At 44.5% G+C, this 22,223-nt stretch overlaps 1 protein-coding gene across 2 annotated transcripts in view; it reads right to left on the minus strand.

The window, feature by feature from the left end:
* Prkcq (protein kinase C theta) overlaps positions 1-22,223 on the minus strand; it is a 136,027-nt gene that overhangs the window by 94,328 nt on the left and 19,476 nt on the right. The window contains exon 1 of one of the 2 annotated variants that reach the window (XM_028891430.2): positions 17,737-17,943. The exons of the other annotated variant lie outside the window; for it this stretch is intronic. The gene's annotated coding sequence lies outside the window, so the exon portion shown is untranslated. Of the gene's footprint in view, positions 1-17,736; positions 17,944-22,223 lie in introns of those variants that run through there. 2 annotated transcript variants of the gene reach the window in all.

The raw sequence follows: 22,223 nt of genomic DNA on the forward strand, positions 1-22,223 counted from the left end.
GAGAGAAAGTTTGGACCAAAATGTTTCTTGGGTGGATTTGATTTTAGGGGATTTTATGTGATTATTTTTGAGTTCACAATTCTGATTCTTATAAATGATTAGAATAAATATACATGTGTGTAGGGAATGAAAGTAGAGAGGGATAGGAGCCATGAGGAAGAAATCTAAAGGGAAGGAAGAGAGGGAGAAAAAGGCAATGGAACCCAGGCGGCAGGAAAGCAGAAAGTGTGGGACTCCTCGGGAGGAGAGAGGCAGGGAGGGTGGGGGAGCCGAGGGGCAAATGTGAGAAAAATTTCATTTACATGTGAAAATGCACTCATGAAACCCATCACTTTGTATGCTAACTTAAAAACCACTAGAAAAAGTGATTATTGGTATAACTAATATATTATAAGAAATTGTAAGAAAAGGGAAGTCCTTTCATCATCAGTCATGAAGTCACCCTACCATTTTTGTCAAGTAGGATGGGCCAGTTCCGTTAGAAAGCAGAAAGGAAAGGAGTGTTTGGGAGACTTCTCAAGTGACGGCTTCTGCTCATGTTGAAGTGGCCTGGCCCAAGCCCTCCCATTCCAGTCCCAGCCCGTTGCTCCTGTGAGACTGGCTTATCCAGTGCCAGCTCAGTGGTGCACCCATTAAGATCTCCAGTTTTGATAGGAGTTAGTAATTTGACAGGTTGCTGTTCCATTGAAGGCCAATCCATCAGGATGTTTTATGTGTGGAAAGTGATTTAGGCAACACTTGGATGTCAGAACCATAGAAAAATCCTGCAGGCCTCACAATGGAAAATTCTCAATTCAGAGAACTGAAGTCATCCTCGACTTCAAAGTACACAAATCAGCAATTACATATTTCCCCATATGAATGTCATCTACCGTGCTGGATTCACATATGGTCAGTTTTTAAAGTATTACATGGTGCTATGAAAACATTTTGTGGTGGACTTACATGGATTTGCTGTGCCTAGTAAATCCTCCCACATTCCACTTGGGGGTTAGGCACACCATTATAGGGTGGCTGAGACAGTGCCTACATTTAATGGAGAAAGGTTTTATTTGGCTCCTAGTTCAAGGTTACAGTCTATCATTGTGGGAAAGTCACAGCAAGGGACTTGTAAGAACTGGTCACATTACATCCACTGTCAAGAGCAGAGAGCAATGGATTGATGCATACCAGTGCTCGGCCAACTTTTTCCTTTATTCAGTCCAGGACCAGGAGCTCAGGAAGTGATGCGGATGTAGCCCAGGGTAGGCAGATCCTCCAACATAAATCAACAATATGAAGATAATCAATCCCTCACAGACATTCGTAGACATTTGCTTTTCCCTTGTTTTCTTTTTCAAAATGAAATTTCATAATTTTCTAATAAAGAATTTTTATTAATCTATACCTCATCTTACCTTTTAGAAAAAAATTATGGCCATAGAGGTTAAAAATTATGACCTGTAGTCAAAGCAGTTCTTCATTTCTCCCATTTGAGTGCCTCACATCTTGCCGTATCTTGCCGCTGTTTCACAGAGGGAGACCTTGGCTCAGAGAGATGAAGCTGTCGGGCCAGTTCTGCAGAGTGTCACAGTCAAGTGAGAAGTGAGACCCTTGTGCCACACAGAAGCTCCCCCAGGCTCGATGCAACAAATGTTCCTCCCTCCCTCGGGGTCTATTCTGGAAGCTCACAATTATTTGATCTTCAGTAAGCTAAGTGCTATTCTATAACTAATTATTTTTAATGACATCCTCCTGAGGGAGCTGGGTTGAGATCTTTGTCAGGCTCCTTGGGCTCCCTCTGCCCGCTCTGCAGCTCTTCCTTCTAGCAGAGGCACGGTGATTAAACGATGACTTTTGTCTTTCACAATGATTGTTTATCTCACGTTTCTCTAGTCTTCTCCAAAGATACCGTCACCCCAGTTGCTCCCAAGGATGAAGTCACACCCTGTCTTCAGATTTTTATACCAGACATCCAGGAAGTGCAGAACACACACTGTTTTCTCCGGTTCCGCTTCTACCCTTCCCGTACTCCTTCTTCCCTAAAGGCTTCCACCGTTGAGAGCTTCCTCACTGGGGATGTGGCAATAAAAAGCAAGCGATATAAATGGGAAGTCTAGCCTTTAGGCAAAATAGGGGGGAAATCGGAAAGCCAGTTCTTGGTAGGAGTAATTCGCTCACTGCCGCCAGGAGTTCCTGCTGCTTTCTCAGGCTCTGTCTTCAGCACCTGGCTGAAACTCCTCTTTCCCGGATTCTTGATGTTGCTCCAGGGTGCTGGATCACCGGCAGCTCCTGTGGTTGAGTCTGGAGGCAGCAGGGTTAGAAGGAACTAGAATGCTAGACTAACCTATTTGTTCCAACATCAGCTCTTTCCTTGCTGGAACTCCGGTGATAAGCTTGGGAAGCCAGGCTCCGTACAGACTGAGGGTGTGCAGTCCACATCGGAGTAGCCTTTTAGTAGGAGAAAGCGGCACTGCCATTGGGAAGTGTGAAGCCCAAATCCTCCATTGCAATCTTTGGTAGCACTGCTCGGTTGGAAGGACACTGGGAACACCTCTTTAAAAGCAGGGCACATTTGCACTAGTTCACCTGCCCTCAGAATCGCCAATCACTATTTAAAAATGGAGAATTTGTGTTGTTTTTCTGTATCCTTAATGTTATCAAGGCCTTCTAGTTCTCTAATCATTGGCTCCACAGAAAGTCAGAGGTTTTTTTCCTACTCTGAAATGTCTGTCATTTCCCCCAGATATCCTTCTCCCACTGATCCTGGCTCTGTCACCATGCTATGCTGAAAAGGTGCCTAAGGGTGGTGGCTCTGCCACTGTGGACCCTCTCAGTTCATGAAGGGCTGTCACGCTGTTTCACCCATGTTTCCCCATAACAAACACCCCCAGCCCCTCTAGGGAGCTTCTCTTTCTCCAGCTGTCCAGACTCATTGATCGTGGGCACCTTTGCACAGGGACAAGAGCTTGACCAAAATTCCCCGGGCAGTAGTTAACGGTCAGGGTGGTGAGTTTACACTTACTAGGTTTTGTGTTGGTGACATACACTAAACATAAACTTTACCATGCTAATTCTTGAAGCACACAATTCAATGACCCTAACATGTTCATCTCACGGCCCAATTACCACTGCCACCAGTTTTCAGAACATTTTTGTCATTCTAAGCCCAAACTCTGTATTATTGAACACTAACACCCCCACACCCCAGCACTCCACATTGCTTCTTTCTGATCTGATGAACTTGGATGCTCTAGGTACATCATATACACTGAAACTTTTTTTTTTCACCTACACATATGTTTTTAGGTTCGTCTGTTCCGCAGTATACGTGGTGTGTGTGTGTGTGTGTGTGTGTGTGTGTGTGTGTGTGTGTGTGTGTGTGTTCCATGTGTGTAGAAGCCAAAGGTAAACCTTGAGTTGTTCCTCAGGGCACTGTCCACCCTGTTTTTTGAGACAGGATCTCTTATTGGCCTGGAACTCACCAACTCAGGTAGGCTGGCCAGCCAGCAAGCCAAAGGGATTCACTTTCATCTCCCAAGCTGTGGAATTAAGTGTGGACCACTAAGCTTGGCCTTTTACGACAGGTTTCAGGGGTTAAACTCAGGTATCACGCCTGCACAGCAATCCCTTTCCTGACTAACTGTCTCCCAAGGCCCCTGCTCCTTTTAAAGGATGGATAATATTATACCATGGATATGCCACATTTGTTTGTCTGTTCTCCTCTGGATGAACAGCCCCTACTTTTGGGATACACTGAATAGTGGTGATGTGAAGAAGCATCCGAGTCCTTATTTCAATTCTTTTGGGTGCACTTAAGAATGGAATTCCTGGATCGGGCGATAATTCTGTTTGTCTGGTTGAGGAACCACTATGCCGCTTTCTGCAGTGAATGTACCATTTTATATTTCCGTCAGCAAGGCATGGGGTTCTATTTTGTACAGCATCCACCCTTATCTACTTCCTTCTTGGTAACAGTTGCTGTAATAGTCATGAAGTGTAACTTGTTTTGATTTATATGTCCTTAAAGGCTCAGTGAAGGCAGACATTTTTCCTTATGCCAATGTGCTTATAAAACATATCTAGAATGAGCAATATTCTTCAGGTGTTATTTGAACAGAAGTTAGAGTAGAGCCCACTAAAGGTTCATCAATGCAGGCCAGGAGCAAATGGACTTTTGAGGAGGCTGCATTCAATAGTTAACTCACTCGGAAATAGGAGCTGACTAAAATCCCCCTGTTCTGTCCATCACAACGTTCTAAAGTCCCTAGCTCCCCAGTGTGCCCATTTCTTCCTGACGACTTATTTTATTTATAACTATGTATTATGTATGTCGGTGTGTGGACATGTGCATGTGAGTACAGGTGGCAGCAGAGCCCAGAAGGGGGTTCCTGCTCCCCTGGAGCTGGAGTTGCAGATGGCTTCAGACATGGGTCCCACTTTGCTCTTGACCTTTTGAAGTGCTGAGTCTGGATAAAGGCTTGTACTGCAGCAAGATCTCAATCTGGCCTTCACCTAGTTTACCAGCAGCCTGTGGCACCATTTGGCTCTGATGTTCGACTGACCCATCCTGTTCTGTGGAGTCAGCTGTAAATTTGGCCTGATTTCTTAGTCCTCTTTTGAGACTTAGACCCATACAAATGCTAGTGACCAGAGCAGAAACAAGTACTGTGAGGGTTAATGTTGATTTTCAGCTTGATGAGATTTAGCATCGCAATGGAAACAACCCTTGGGATAGGTCTGGGAGGGATTTTCTAGATTAGGTTAATGGAGGTGGAAAAACCTACCCTAAATGTGGGAGGTACCATTTCATGGGCTGAGGTCCCATCCGGAATCAGAAGGAGAAAGTGAGCTCACCAGCCGCATTTATCTCCGGCTGCTTCTGACTGTGGACTCAGTGCTAATCTGGCAATCAAGGAGCCTCATCTGCTGCTGCCATGACCTCCTTGCCACGACGGACTTCAGCCATGACCTCCTGGCCATGACGGACTGCAGTCTCACACTATGGCCGCAAAGGAAACCGTTCTGCCTTGAGTGGTTTCTGTCACAGCAACGTGAGGGGTGATGAAAACAAGTCTGGAGGCCTCCTGTTTCCTAGATCTGGAGTTTGATCGCTGCTTCCTAAGTTCTAGCTGCATGTTCTCCCGTTCCTACCGGGAGCACTGTAAGCCACTCCAGTAAATATTTCAGTGAAATGGAAGCAGACTTTCACTAACTGAAGAGCTCAATAATTCAGCAATTCCACAAAAATGGAAATCTGGTGAGGCCGAGGTGAATGTTAGGATGCCTAGATTGAGTCTTTCTCGTTATTACCATTTATGTATTTCTTAAAAAATAAACAAGTGAAAATTCTCCTATATACTCCAAGCTGTTATTCTTTGGGGTGAAGCTTTAGACGCTGTTAGCCAGTATTCCCATCTTATTTATTCTCATGTTTGTGTTGCATATTAAAATCACCTCCAAGCTTTCCTTTTCCAAGTGAAGTAATATCTACTCTTTGCACATTCACCGAAATATATTCATATTTAACTTGCAAATGATTTTTCCTGTTCTCTAGGTCATATCTCATTGCTATGTGAATTTATTAAAATGCTGGGCTCAAAGCAATTCTGCTCCATTAGGTTTAAAATCATGGGGTGGGAAGATAGCTCAGTCAGCAGTGTTTGCAGGGCAAGTCTGAGGACTCCAGTTCTGGTGTACGGTTCTGATTCCAGCACTGGAGAGATGAGAACGGTGGATTTCTGGTCAGCTTAGCTTTTTTTTTTTTTTTTTGGCAAGTTCCAGCTTCAGTGAGATATTGTGTCTCAAGAAAGATGTCTAAAATTGACCTCCAGCTTCCACATGCACATACCCACTTATGTGTACACACACACACACACACACACACACACACACACGGAAAGATTAAGGTTAAGGAAAGCAATCACATACTTTTCCAGGGCACCCCGACTGTAGAGACAGGGACAGAGCTACACACGTGCATGGTGGCTCTGGGTGCAGAGCATGCTCATGCATCCTGAAAGGATGAAGAGGTCATCGCAAGGCTCAGAGAGGAACTGAGGAATGTCACCAGACCTCTGAGGCCCAGCTTCTTCACCATAAAATGACAGGGAAAAGATCAATCTCTCCAGTCCAGTGACACCCACGCCCAGGCGCAGTAGCTGGGGTCTCCGTGATACTGAGGCTAATGTACTGACAGAAAGCTGCCATCTTGGAGAAACACTGCATTCAAATTCTGGAAACATTGCACAAATAATCTGTTCAGTGACAACATTTACATTACGGATATTGACTGAGTATGGAATACGGGCAAACACTGGTGGGAATTGGAAGGCCATCCTCAAAACACGTGTATTTCAGTGGAATCAGAGCAAACAAATGGGCTAGCAAGATGGCTCAGTAAACAAAGGCACAGATGTGACACCAAACTTGACAAACTGAGTTTGATCCCAGAACCCACAGAGTAGAAGGATAGAACTTGAGTTCTCCTCTGACTTGCATGCCATATCATGGCGCGCGCGCGCGCACACACACACACACACACACACACACACACACAAATGTAAAGAAATTAAAACCAACAGACAAACACAACAGCTCCAAGAGAAACCACCAAGATTTGAAGAATTGACAAGACAGCATCTGCACAATCAGAGCGCCTACCTTTCCTGAGACAAGAGAGAGCAGCATTTGAGTTTAATTCTATGGATTACCAAGTGCACTTCTCCGTCCTTATTGTAATGTTAGCTCTACACTACAGCTTGGAGAGGTAACACGGGATATCAGATCAGCTGAACATTAGATCTGATGTGACAAGGTCATTTGCTTGCTTTTTTTTCTTTGAAATCGAAGCTCATTATGACTATCTATGCCATACCTTCCTTAGGTATTTGCAGGAATACGACAGGGACACAGAGAATCTATAGATCTGGGCAATGCCAATTCCAGGTCACAGAAGGCTTCTGTCAGACAAAACAATGTAATTCCTAGCAGGTCAGAAGGCATAGGGCTATAACCGTGGCTACTGGGGGACAGAGGGTGCTGAGGCAGGAGGATCACAAGTTTGTGGCTGTCCAACTTTGCTATTTCTCACTATGTTGCTATAACAGAACACTGACCAAAAGCAATTTGGCAAGCAAAGGCTTTATTTGGCTTATATGTCCTAATCATGGTCCATGAGGGAAGTTAAGGCAGGAACTCAAGCAGAGCAGGAACCTGGAGGCAGGAGCTGAAGTAGTGACCATGGGGGGATGCTGCTTACTGGTTTGTTCTCCACGGTTCGCTCAGTTTGCTTCTTGTACACTCCAGGACCAGAGGAAGGAGGAAGCCCCACCCACAGTGGGCTAGACCCCCACATCAGTCATTCATCAAAAATATGTCCCATTGAGAGACAGGCCAATTTCTCAGCTGAACTTCCCTCTTCCCTAGTTTGTGTTAGGGTGACACAAAAACAAAACGAAACTAGCCCAAGGCTCTACTTGGGGTGGAGAGGAAGACCTTGTCTCAAAAGTAAGAAGAAAGAAAAAATATGTAAAATCAGAGCTGTGGATACAGCTCAGTGGTCGAGTTCTTGTCTAGTATGCCAGAGGCCCTGGGTTCATCCTGCAGCAACACACACACACACACACACACACACACACACACACACACACACACACCCTTTTATTTGAGTTCCAAGGTTCCCAAACCTAGAAGGAAACTTTATCACCTAAGTGTCCTTGGCCAGCATGGAATTCCTTCTTTAAGGCTCTGAGAACATTCACAGGTTGGGAAGCGAGTTTCTCTGGAAGCCCAGTTGGGGCTCCTCTGAAGACAGCGTCACTCTCAGAGCGGGCAGGAAGCAGGAGCACCTCTCCACCACCCTTTGAAGTACTGTTCTCGGTTAGCCCCACAGTTCCTGTACTTCTGTGTGCTAAGTAATCAGTGAGCTCACATCCTGCCGCCGTGTGTACTTTTGAAAAGAAAGAAAGAGAAGCGTCCCAGTGGTGGAGCCCAGGCATGTGAAAATACTCAGCTGGGGCAGAGCAACCCTCAGTCAGCTCTCTGTCCTTGTCTGTGAGGCCCATCCGGGTTCCTTCTGTATCCGGGTGGAAGAAAAAATAAACAACAAAATGGGCAAGGGGGGGGTGGGTACTGTGGGAAGGTGGAGAGGCAGACATGAGAAAGCTGTCACTGCTCTGAGGATCTCACTGTGCCCTCCCCTGTCTCTCTGGTCCTTGTGGTCTCCGCCAAAAGACATGGAACGTAGCACAGAAGACAAGCAGAGTTCTTGAAACAATATGAGGGACTCTCGAGGGTGAGAGGAGACAGTGACCAAGAGACCACTGTTGAGGAAAGCACTCTCACAGCATGAGAGCCCACAGTGGCCAGAGACCCTTGTGCTTGCCTCCATTTTGAGGTGAGCTTTATACTATTTCTTTTTTTTGTTTTGTTTTGTTTTTTTTTTTTTGTTTTTTGTTTTTTGTTTTTTGTTTTTCGAGACAGGGTTTCTCTGTGTAGCTTTGTGCCTTTCCTGGAACTCACTCTGTAGTCCAGGTTAGCCTTGAACTCACAGAGATCCACCTGCCTCTGCCTCCCGAGTGCTGGGATTAAAGGCGTGCGCCATCACCGCCCGGCCAGATTTATACTATTTCTAAAGGCCCTAGAACGGGTGGATTTACTGAGGGCCAGTTTCCGGTTCAAGGGGTTGAGAGGCCCACTTCAGTGAATTCTTAAGGAAAGGAATAGTGGGTCTTTTTTTTTTTTTTAAACCAGAAAGCCCTCCTGCTTGATAGTAATCTTATGATCTTCTGCACAGTTTAGAATGTTTCCACTTAGGGCCAGAGACAGAACTCAGCTCACTGTCTTTGGATCAGTGATGAGAGCCATGTAACTTCAGTTCTTGAGGGTTTACAAACTGCTGATTGGAAGGGAAGGCTTACGCATCCTTCAAGCCAACTCATACCTAACTAACTACCAACATCATGACTAAATCTCCAGGTATATTCTCAAAATAAAGAGTTCACCGGCATATGAAGGCCTGCCTCAACTCCTGTCATTCTTTTTTTTTTTTTTTTTTTTTTTTTTTGGTTTTTCGAGACAGGGTTTCTCTGTGTAGCTTTGCGCCTTTCCTGGGACTCACTTGGTAGCCCAGGCTGGCCTCGAACTCACAGAGATCCACCTGCCTCTGCCTCCCGAGTGCTGGGATTAAAGGCGTGCGCCACCACCGCCCGGCTGTCATTCTTATCTCTAAGAGAGAAACTAACCGCTACTTTGTGGTTACATGAGGAAAGCAAACAGACGCCTCCAGACCCTGAAAACACCCTCATCCAATGAACTTCCTCCTCACACAGCAGGCTGGCTGACAAGGTTACTCACTTCCCAGGGAGCTGTTTTTCAGAGATACTCAACAGGGCTGAGTGAGGTGCTGGGCCGGAAGAAACACCACCAGGGAACAGAAACACAAGCCATGCTATGCTGTTCAGTTAGTTGTCACCACTGTCCTGAGCTTTGCTTTCAGACACAGGTCTTACTAACTAACGAGCTTAGGCTGGCCTCGACCTTGTGGCCTCCTAATTCGGCCCTGCCCCACCCCCAAGCCCAGCAATTACAGGAATGGACCATCACACCAAACCTCATTATTCCTTTTGTTTATTTGTTTGTTTTATGAGACAAAGTCTTGCTATGTAGCCCAGGCTGATTTCGAAGTCAATGTTGTATCCTAGCTTGGACTCAAACTTGAAGCACTCCTGCCTGTCTCCTAAGTGCTGAGACAGCAAGCATTCACCACCACACCTGGCTCTGTCATCACTCATTATCAACTACACTGTTCTCAGTTGAACGGGCAGTGACTTGGTTTTGCTTGTGTTCTGTGAAGGTTCTTGTCAAGACTGAAAAGAATAGCAAAGCCAGCACTCTGGGAGGCAGAGGCAGGAGGATCTCTGAGTTCGAGGCCAGCCTGGTCTACAGAGCAAGTTCCGGGACAGCCAGAGCTACACAAAGAAATCTGTCTCAAAACAACAATAAGAACAACAACAAAACAAAACAAAAAGAATATCAGATATATCCTCCCAGCTGCAGGAAGTATTTGGGTTGTCTCATAGTGCTAAATGTTACACTTTATTTTGCATACAGCCTCAAAGCCAGTACCATTGTCCCCCCTGTCCCCCCCCCTCTTACCTTACACCCAGGTAAGACAAACTGATCATATCATTGAGTTTATGACAGCAAAATCACCGTCTTTGAGGAATTCTGAACAGAGACATACGGGAGAAACTCCGATTAAAGAATCAAAAGCTCCAGCCTGGGAAGTGACTCAGTCAGTGAGGTGCTTGTAGATAACCCTGGGGACCAGGGTTGGATCCCCAGTACCCCCATACAAAATGTTTGTCTATCATCCCAGAGCTGGGGAGCTGAGACCAGAGGATCCTCTGGGCTCCAACACCAATCAGTTTAGCCAAATTCGCAAGACCAGCTTCAGTGAGAGGCCCTGTTTCAAAAAATAAGATGAGAACAACTGAAAGAGACACCGGAATTTGAGCTCAGGCCTCCACATGAACGTGCACACACACAAAAATCAAAATACATTTTTTCATGGAGTTGAACCAGTGGAGACATTCAGTCAGAAACAAGGTGAACTATTTGCCTCAGAGTCACGGCTTTGGGGTTAATTCCTGTCATTTGGCATCCGCTGTGGAAAGTGGCTTTGCATTTCCATCCAGATTAGCATCACTCAAGCTTCCTCATCAGGCAAGCTTGCCTTTGTAAAGATCAGTCACCCTGTCTGCTGAGGTACTGGCTTGTCCATTCTAATAACGCAGTGATGGCAGAGTACGCTGTTAACAGCATGTTATGTTGTACTATAATTAACTCTATAGTGATGAACTCTAATTAACTTAGGCCAAGGACAACAAATTAAGATAATGGAAAACCAGGTCCTCACATGTTGATGGGATTCATTTAGCCTGGCAGAGTATCTTAATGTAGCCCAAGACAGGTCAGCCTTCTCTCTTACCTAAGCTACCAGGTAAGAGGGCAACCTGCAATGCATTCTGTACACTTGGTTTTCCTGAGTGGTGGGGCTTGCTATAATTTTCCTTGTTACCAATCTAAATCGGTCAGGATAGTGGGAAAATGTAGGTAAGCAGAATAATTTTATAATACTAGTGCTCTGGGAGCTGCGTTCCAATTTACCAAATAATGATGATCTCCCATTCTTTCAATTCAGCACAACAGAAATTCTAGAGCCTCCACTAAAGTATGACATCAGGGACTAGGGAAGTGAGAATGGCATATGTTTGCCCTTGTTCCTCATGAAACTTACAATTTAGAAGAAGAAAGGAAGGATGGGGCTGGAAAGATAGCTCAGTCAGTAAAATACTTGCTTGGCAAGCATGAGGACCTTATCTCAATCTACAGGAATAATGTGAAGACAGCAACCAAAAGCTGGGCATGCTAGTGTGCTTGTAGCCCTAGCCCTGGGGAAATGGAGACGGCCAGATCCCTGGGGTTACCCACAAAGCCAGCCTTGCCTACCTGCTGAGCTACAGGCCAGGGAGAGATCCTGCCTCAAAACCCAAGATGGATGTGGTCTGGAAATGCCGGGCATGGTGTCATCTGGCTTTCATACGCCCATGTGAACATATATGAGGGGAGTTATGGGAAGAGAAGGGAAGGGAATAGAATTCACATCCAATATGTGAGCCTGTGCCTTCTCTTTCTCTATGTGTATTCTCACTAACTCTAAACAGTGCCCTATGAAAAATGGACTATGTCTAGTTCTACAGGAGAGGTAATTGAGGCTGAACAGGGTAAAGTAGACTATTACAGTCAGTAATACATGTATGAACATACATGTGTATATATAATCGCAAATGTGTGTCAGTGCATGCACAAGCATGTAGAAGCCAGGGGTTGACCTAGGATGTCTTCCTTTATTTATTGACGCAGGATCTCTCACTCAGTCTGGAGTTCACCATTTTGTTTTGATTCAACTGGTTTAGTTAGCCAGCTTGCCCAGAGGAATCTGTCCTTATCTCCTAAGAGTTCTAGAATTATCAGGAGGCCTCAGCTTTTACATGGGTGCTGGGTATCCAAACCTCTGCACCAGGAATATTCAGACCTAAAGAAGAAGGAGGTTTTGACACCCACTACAACATAGATTAACCTTAAGAACATTGCGCTAAGTAAACTTAGTCGCAGTGACAAAAGGTATGGACATTTGCACACGAGAACTGGACTGGTGAGATGCTGAGGACAGAGAGGATGCTGAGGTCAAGGGGATTACTTCCTAATGGGCACAGAGATGCTGTTTGGGAAGATGAAACACTTATGGAGATGGATAGTGGCCAGAGTTGCAGAACAAGGTCAATGACTTTAGGGAACCAAATCATGCACTTACAAGTGTTTAACATGTTTAACATGTGGCTCAGCCAGTAAAGGCCTTGCCTCACAAGCCTAAGTTTGGTGGTCAGAATCCACATAAAAAGCTGGGCACACTGACAAGTGCATATAGTCTCGGGGATGTGAAGAAGCACTCATGGGGCTATAGGAGTAATGCCATCAAGTTCTATACAGAGTAGCATCCTAGTTCACAAGGCAAGAGCAATCCAACATGCCTTAAGGGGGCTCCCGACTTCACCAAACCGAAAGCAGTATGTGAGCGAGAATCCTAGAGTGGCATTTATTACTGGCTTTTATTGCATGTGTATTCATCTACAATGTGCATGTCCATGTGTCCATATGGTAACAAGTATCTGCTTGTGTATGCATGCATGCATGCATGCACACATGCATGTGGATACAGCAGTTGACCTTGGGTGCTTTCCTCAATCACTCCCCACTTTATTATTGAGGCAAGATCTCTTGCTCAATCTGGAGTTCACTCTTTGAATTTAATTTAACTGGTTAAGCTAGCCAGCTTGCCCACCTAAGAGTTCTGGGATTACAGCCAGCCACCACCTAAGAGTTCTGGGATTACAAGGAGGTCTCAGCTTTCATGTGGGTGCTGGGGATCCAAACCTCAGCATTCATGCTCAGGTGACAAGTACTTTATCCTCTGAGCCATCTCCATAATCCCTCACCAGTGTCCTTTGGATTAGGGTTATGCAGGTGGAGGAAAGTGTGGAATATTCTAAAAGTGAAGAATGTTTACTATAAAATCACACTAAGACTAGACTGATGTGCAGAATCTGGGCAAAGATATTCAATTAGATAACTAACTCATTTTTATGATAGTTATGTAACTGAAGGGAATCTGGAAATCTCGTGTTCACACAAAATCTTGTTATAGCTAATACGATTTCCCTTTTAACTGTGGAAAAAACCCACATAACATAAAATTCACTATTGAGATCATTTGCACTTTGCATTGAAGTAGCAGTATGTCTATCCATATTGCTACAGATCCATTTCCAAACTTTTTCATCTGGAAAATTTGAAACCACACCTATGAAACTTCAACCTCTTTCCCAGCCCTTGGCAACTAATATTCTACTTTGTTCTGATGAGGTTCACAACTTCCTGTTGGATGCTCACAACATCCTCTTCCTCGGGGTCTAACTGTTGAGCCACCACACTAGGGAGTTTAAGTAACAAATAATCATACAGAAGCTGGCACTTGGTGACTGTCTTTCTCAGCATCATGTTCTCAAGGTTTTGTGCTGGAGCATGAGAAGGGATTCCTTCCTTTTTCCGAGTCAGTAATAGTCCCTTCTGTATACATCGTCCATTCATCTGTTAAGGATTTTTGGGCTGTCTCCACCTCTTGGCTGCTGTAAATAATGCTCATATGAGCATGAATATGCAAATATCTATCCAGGTCCCTGCTTTCAATTCCTTTGTATATGTTCTGATTAGACGTGCTGGGGTTTCTATTCTATTTTCATTCTTAAATTCTGTTTTTATTTCTTTTGTGTGCGGTGCTGGGGATTGACCCTCATGCATGGTAGGCAAGTACCCTACCACTGAGCTAGATCCCAGAACTCTATTTTTAATGTTTGGAGGAACCACCTAACTGCTTTGTCTATCAGCTACATCATTTTTCATTCCTGAAAACAGTGCACAAAATCACCAGGTTTCTATTTCTTATTTTCTATTGTTTTTCTAATAGTCATGGTAATGGGTATGAGATCATGTGGTTACAATTTGCATGTTTCTAATTATCAGTGGGGCTCAGAATCTTTTCATGTGTTTGTTGGTTATTTACATATCTTCTTTAAAGAAATGTTTATTCAAGACCTTTGCCTACTTTAAAAATCAGCTTGCATTTCTCCTTTTGCGTTATATACAAGTATTAGTTTCACCTTATACAATAAATCCATTCAGTTATACAAACCATTAAAAAATGTTCATGAACAATATACCTTTAATTCCAACTCAAAAAGAAAACATAATTGATACATTTGACATTTCGAATGTCTTTGATTTTGTACCCTCAACTAGCCTCTATTAATTACTAGGCTGAATTTGGAGTTCATTATCTCCCAAACTTTAGACATGATATATATGTGTGTGATGCTTAAAATATGTATTCTACATATAGCATATTTTTCAAGCTTTGAAATCAAAGCAAGGTGCTATTTACACTCCTCTGCATCTCTATCTAATGTGTGCAAGGTGCACTCTAGCACATGGGTCTCCATTTGCTCATTTTTGCTCTGTGGAAGTTTATTCTCACATTTTGCCTCAAGATTTCTTACTCTCCTTCCTTCCTTCCTTCCTTCCTTCCTTCCTCCCTCCCTCCCTCCCTCCCTTCCTTCTTTCCTTTCTTTGGAACCAGGTTTCATGTAGCCCAGGCTGGCCTTGAACTGTCTGTGAAGTCAAAGACGATCCTGAACTTCTGATCCTCATGCTTCTACCTCCCTGTCTCTCTGTCTCTCCCTGTCTCTCTGTCTCTGCCTCCCTCTCTCTGGCAGTACTGAGGACTGGACCTGGGGCTCTGTGCATGTTAAGCAAGTGACCTATATCACCAGATCCTCTGCAAATCTCTTAAATGTATGGCTTAAATGTATGGCTTACTAGAAGATGGTGTGAGCTTCTCATACGGGTTTCTGTGCTCTGCCTGCTGCTATCAGACCATGGAGCTTCAAGAAAACTTCACTGTACAAAATAAAAGTGAAAAGGAAAAGCAGACCTAGACAGTAGTTTCACAAACTCTCTGGAAGAGTTTTAGGGTTGCAGGGTTCCCCGGCCTGGACTGTGAGAATGATTTACTCCATTGAAATAGAAATAAGAGTATATCTGCTCTCCTGGGGTGCCTAGTTGCTTTTGCTGCTGCTGTGATAAAATACTCTTACAAACGCAACTTAAGGGAGAATGGTTTCTTCTGCCTTACATTTCAAGGGCCTGGTCCAGCATGACTTCCAGGGAAGTCAAGGTATCAGGAACTCAGGACAGCTGGTCACATGGCATTCATAGTCAAGAAGCAGATAATGGGCCAGTGAGATGGCTCAGAAGGCAAAAGCGCTTACTGCCAAACCTGACTACTTGAATATGAGCCCTGGAACACACATGATGAAAAGAGAACTACCCTGTACTCTGTTCTCTACAGAGGACCATAACACACACACACACACACACACACACACACACACACACACACACAAATGTGAAGAAGGGGGGCGAGAGGAAATGGGCAAGGAAAGCATATTGCTGCTCATTTCTTCTCCACTTTTGCAGTTCAGGATCCCATCCAGGGGATGATGCCACCCATGGTGGGCCGGTACTCCTATCTCTACTAATGAAATCAAGATAATCTCATAACTGTTTTCAACTAGGATTGGATTAGGGGAGCTAAATTTGGGGAAGTGAGAAGATAGGAAAGTAGTTCCCCTTTTTGATAGGTTGGGTCAGTAATATTTAGGGGATAGTGGTGAGTTTTGGTGTCTAGCTGACACTGTGAATTGCCACAGTTGTATAGGTAGCTACCAGTTTGAAAGGTGTAGGAGAAGCCTTATCCAAACTATAGGTCCACCAGAAGAGGTCCTCGTTGTCACTCATTCCCAGTTCAGGAATTTTGGTATCTTTTGTTGAACCTCCACAGACAAAAAAAAAAAAAAAACCAAAACATCAGACATTTCCTCCAATGGCGTTTCTTATTTCATAGAGTAGGAAAACATCTCCATTAAAAATAGCTGAGTCTGATACACTAGTCATTCATCTGAACCTCTTTTAGAGGCCTGTTCCCATCACCCACATATGACAAAGAACAGAGGTTATTTGTTTGCATAATGTTTCATTTTCCTAAATGATGCACAAACAGCTTTTTTTTTTTTTTTTTTTTTTTTTTAGGGACTTCTGTTTTAGCAACACATTAAAATGACTCAAATAGTTTTCTGAAATGAACTGCCAAATAGGAAAAGTTCACCAGTGTTTAAATCTGTGTTATCAGTTGGATAGGGGAAAAGAGAAAGACTCTCACTGTTGTGGGCACATATATGATAAATGAAATACTCAGTTCAAACTAGTTAAAAGGTTCAATAGATGCAGCTATTTTGAATACATTGGGTGTTCACATTACTCTAATGTTGTACAAGTGTAGAAATGAGTTCTAATCCATACTGTGTGGTAGATTAAGTGAAGAGAGTGCGATTTAAGAAAGACCCATTGATCTTGTGCAGGTAACCACAGTTGCCATGGGTTCCTGATGGCAACAGCTTTGCCCTGTCCAGAAGATCAACCCTGCCAAAATTAAAGCATGAACAGGGGAGGAACTTACAAGGCCCCACCCCTAACTGGGGGGTTCCTGGCAGTTGAAAGCTGCTGGGGGAGGAGAATCATTCTTCTTTGGGGTGTGGCCACTGGTATGCGCCTGACCCGACACCCCTGTATTAATGGGCAGTACTAACTAAATTTAGTACACTGTTATTTAAAAGGAAGAAAGGAAAGAAGGAAGGAGACAAGAGAATGAGAGGGGTGTTTGGGAAAGATTCAGGGAGTGGGTGGATATGATCATATTCCATTGTATACATGTGTGAAATAAATTAAAATTACAAATGGAGTCTTCATTCTTAGGTCGGTTCTGTAAAAATGATGACCTTTTATCACTTCCTTTTTCTTGTTTTATGAATCATGCTTCAAAAGCAAAAAATATTATCAACTATCTGGAACAGGCATATTCTCAAGGACACATAGCAGAATGGGATTATCAGAGGCAGAGAGCACGGAGAAAGGAGAGCTATTGGCTAAGGATGCAAAGGTGCTGTATGGGTGATGAGACCATTATGAAAACAGATGGCAGGAAAGCAGGGTGAGAATCATGAGTCTAGCAAATGCTCTTGAACTGTATACTTCAAAATAGTTAAATGAGCTTGGGCTAGTGGCACATGCCTGTAATCCCAGTACTCAGAAGGTAGAGGCAGAAGGATCAGGAGTTCAAAGACAGCCTTGACTACTTAGAAAATCCAAGGCCAGCCTGGATTATGCAAAACCCTGCCTGAAACAAACAAAAGCAAACAGAAAGTTAAGTAGTAAATGTTATATCTCTTTCTACCAAAATTGCAAAACCAAATATATAATCTAGGAATCTGATTTTTTTTTTTTTACTGGATTTGCCTATGATCTTTTTTTCTTTTTTTAAAATCTCATCTTGGTCTGTTTCCTTTTGAATTTCCTAAATAGGCTGTTTCACAATTGCTTTTCTTTGGTTTCCCAAACCATCACTCTTCCTTCTCTACCCTAGGCAGATGGGCTTGTCTATTTTGGAGAGAAAACGAAAGCCACAAGACACCCAAGACACGCTCAGCTTCCTTCTCTCTGTTCATTTCTCTCTCTGCCTACCTTGTCTCGGTGGAGCCTTCCACGCGCCGGCTCCTTCCCCTGGTACCCTTCACTGTCATCCTTTCATTGGGTCCCTTGTCTGTCACTCTGTGGCTTCGGTCTCCTCCACTCACGATGACAAGCACAGTGCAAGGTTGCCATTTCAAACAACTAACTTCAGACACTGTTTCTCCCACAGGGTGGCCCACCCCTTCCTTTCCCAATAAGCTTCCCCGACCATCCCTTTATCTTCCATCACTGCTCCACCCTCTGCCAGTTGGGTCACCCTGCCCACACTTGCCCATCTTGCTCTCTGGATGACTCATGCTCGGTCTCTTCCTCGTGTTTCTTTTCTCCAGTGTCAATCACACTTGCCCGCGCAGGCGCACTCCCCTGCTGGCCTTGCAGCTTCTCTTGGTAGTCAGCTGTCTTCTTAAGAAGCATTAGGAGACACATTTGGGTTTTTACTTTACTCCCTTCTTTTCTGAGAAACGTTTTGCCCAATCTTATCTATCTTGATGGCTTGAATGACACCCTACTTGGTGATGAACCTGGAAGTACAGTTTTCTTAGACCATATACTAATTTCTTTCATTCTCAAAATTTCAACTAGACGCCATCAGACTTGTTCAAGTGGCTCACCGATCTCACAAGCATAGCCAAACCAAATGTGGTTTCTACTTTTTCCTTAGATACCTATGTCTCTCTTCTGTCTCTTGTCTTGAGCAATGGAATTATTGCCTACTAAGTCTTCCAAGCTAGAAATATTAGAACCACCCATGAATCCCACTTCATCCTCATCTCCCACATGTACCTATGTTACAAATTCCATACATTTTTTATCTTGTTATTTCTGTTGCATTCAACTCTTACTAGTTTCAATCTGTTAGCTTGAGAATGTTATATAACCTCCCTACATCATAGTAATAGATCTTAAACAAATAGCTTTTTCATGTGGCCTGTTCCTTTTCTACATTGGCTATGTGAGTTGTAGTCCTCAAAAATTGCTTTTTGGGGGCTAGAGAGATGGCTCAGTGGGTAAAAGCACCTGCCACGCAAAACTTATGAGTTTGGATCCCTGAAGCCCATGTGAAAAACCCTCCTTATGCAGTTGCTGGCACCTGTAATTCCAAAGCTCTTTAAGGTGTGATGAGACAGGAGATGGAGCTAGGAGGTGGAGCAGGAGTGGGGGTGGGTAGGGTGGTGGGGTGGGGGTGGGGGGTTGGTTGAAGCCGGGAGGAGGAGCCAGGAGGTGGAGGCAGAAGGCAGAGATGGGAAGTGGAGATGGGAGGTGGAGATGGGAGATGGAGATGGGAGGTGGAGATGGGAGGTGGAGATGGGAGGTGGAGGTGGGAGGTGGAGATGGGAGGTGGAGGTGGGAGGTGGAGGTGGGAGGTGGATCCAGGAGGTGGAGATGGGAGGTGGAGATGGGAGGTGGATCCAGGAGGTGGAGATGGGAGGTGGAGATGGGAGATGGAGATGGGAGGTGGAGATGGGAGGTGGAGATGGGAGGTGGAGATGGGAGGTGGATCCAGGAGGTGGAGGTGGGAGGTGGAGATGGGAGATGGAGATGGGAGGTGGAGATGGGAGGTGGAGATGGGAGGTGGATCCAGGAGGTGGAGATAGGAGGTGGAGATGGGAGGTGGATCCAGGAGGTGGAGATGGGAGATGGATCCAGGAGGTGGAGGTGGGAGGTGGAGATGGGAGGTGGAGGTGGGAGGTGGAGATGGGAGGTGGAGATGGGAGGTGGATCCAGGAGGTGGAGATAGGAGGTGGAGATGGGAGGTGGAGATGGGAGGTGGAGGTGGGAGGTGGATCCAGGAGGTGGAGATAGGAGGTGGATCCAGGAGGTGGAGATGGGAGATGGATCCAGGAGGTGGAGGTGGGAGGTGGAGATGGGAGGTGGAGGTGGGAGGTGGAGATGGGAGGTGGAGATGGGAGGTGGAGATGGGAGGTAGATCCAGGAGGTGGAGGTGGGAGGTGGAGATGGGAGGTGGATCCAGGAGGTGGAGATGGGAGGTGGATCCAGGAGGTGGAGATGGGAGGTGGATCCAGGAGGTGGATCCAGGAGGTGGAGGTGGGAGGTGGAGGTGGGAGGTGGATCCAGGAGAAGCCTGTGGGACATCTGGCCTGGATTGTGCAGCCCAGCAGCAAGTAAGACCATGTCAGACTGTGTCTCAAAACAAAGGTGGAAGGCATGAAGTTGACCTTCACAGGTGCACTGTGGCACACATGCACCTACATCTCACACAGATCATTTACACACACATCCACACAAAGTTTAAAAAATTAAAAAGGTGCAAGTTTAAAAACTGAAAATAAAATTAACAATTACTTCCTTGTTTAGAAAACCTAAACAGATCTTCTTTGATCAAAATATAAAGTCTAGACTCATGAACTGCACGATCTTTTATGTACAAACTTAAATTTTAAAGGGGATTCAATCATTATTAAAGATACATTTTTCACTACAGCGCTTATTTCTGGTTCTTAACAGTATGTCCTTCTAAATAACCTCAAATTTGTTTAAAAGAGCCCTGAGCCAAAATAATCTTCCCTCACACAACTGTCATGATGAAAACAGACATTCAATATTTTTAAAATAAAAAAGTTTAGTAAACAGAGGGAGGAGACATATGCAGAAACCCACAACGGATTTCATTTGCAAAACCACACAGTCTTAGCTCAACTAGAGTGAAGATGATTTAGATAAATACAACCAGAAAACTGAGATAGAAGAGACAGGTAAACTACGACAGCTAATGGTTTAGCAGTAAACATCACAGGGTGTGATGTGAAGATCTGAGAAACTGATATACTTCAAGACACTGGAGGCAATCACTGCTCACTGGAAGAATGCCCTAACTTGTATCTGTGGGAGAATTCTCACCTTGACACAGGAAGGAAAACAAGACTTTTTTAGTTGAAGCTGCCGAGTCCAATTCTATATCTTGCTGCCTTTATCTTTGTGTGTGAAGACGTGAGGAATTTCTCAGAGATGGGTTCTATCTTGAGGGCTTAAGAAAAGAGGCCAGGAAAACCTCGGTGTAGAAATGAATGAGGGTGGTTCCTTTCCCAGGAAGTATTTGGGGAGCGGAGTACGCTTGAGTGACCACAACCACAGAGCAGGGCAAAACACCCCCAGAGGTGACACAGCCAGAAGGTCAGAGGAGAACAGGAAGTGAAAGCTTTTGGGGCTGAGCTTCATGAGTCGGAATTAATGAAGCCATTCTTGAGATTTCTTCTGCTCATTTTCCTAGCTGCAAAGAATCCAGTCATAGGCAACAAAAGGTTAGAGATTGAAAATGAAAGTGAGATAAACCTTATGCATAAGGATCACAGCTGTCATCTTAGGGATGAAAACATTCACCTAGGAGCCAGATTTCGCTGCCCACTACTAAGAGCTGGGCCCTGCAGAGTAACAAAAGAATGCAGTGTAGTAAGAGAGCCACCCATGGCTTCAGCCCTCCTGGAGGACAGAACACTAGCGTTGGAAGATGTGTGGGTCCAGCATGGGACCCATGGCATGCTGTTTCTGTGTCGCCCAGTGACTCATCTGCATCTTCTTGTTTTTTTGTTTTGGTTTTCTTAACCATGATTTGTGGCAATGAACATGTATGAGAGATTTTTTTTTTTCTGAGTCATACATTTAGCAATCTAAAAGCAGGCCAGGTTGCAGAAGTTCCCCTGAGCTCTCCGCCCTTTGCCTGCATTTATGGTGCTGGCCATTGCTCAGCCTTCTCTCTCTGAGCTGGTGTTCACTCCCTTAGTCTTCCTGCTCCAAAAGAAAGCAGGCCTCCTGAGGGCTAGCATCTTCTCTTTTTATCCCTGCATCTTTGGAATCCAAATGATGCCCAGTGTGGTTAGGTGTCTGATCAACACATATTTAACTCAATAAGACGAATTTAAAATTTAAATTAAAAAATTCCCACTTTTCTCTGATTGACTAAACCAGTCTAAGGTATAGAGGAAATGTCAGCAGCATTGAATTTTTAAAAGGATCCTTGTCTTTCAAAGTCCTAAATTGGCAAAATTTCAGGCATTGGAAAAGAGTGTGGTGAAAATTATCCAAGATATTTTATGGGGAGCAATGTTCTAAAGGGTTTCTCCCCAATAGGTTAGTCCATATATACTTATTTTATACTTTAAAAAATAGTTTCCTTCTTTCCTCTATGACTGAATATATACATCATCTAAAAGCATTGTATTGGAACTGGGGAGATGGCTCGGTGTGGGAGGAGAAGTATAAGCATGAAGACTTGAGTTCCATGATCCCCTGCACCCACTGGCTGTGGCCAAGCACTTGGTCCAGAACTCCAGCATTGTGGGGGTCAGAGACTGGAGGATCACTGGGATTCCCAGGCTACCAATCTAGTGAGGTAGCTCCAGGTTCAGTGGGAGACCCCACCTCTAGGCAGTAAGTGAGAGATAATAGAGCAGGACACCAGCATCCTCTCCTGGCTTCTGCATTGGCATGCACTCTCACATGTATGAAGACACATAAGACCA

This window comes from Peromyscus leucopus, chromosome 5 (assembly GCF_004664715.2).
Source record: "Peromyscus leucopus breed LL Stock chromosome 5, UCI_PerLeu_2.1, whole genome shotgun sequence".
NCBI lineage: Eukaryota > Metazoa > Chordata > Mammalia > Rodentia > Cricetidae > Peromyscus > Peromyscus leucopus.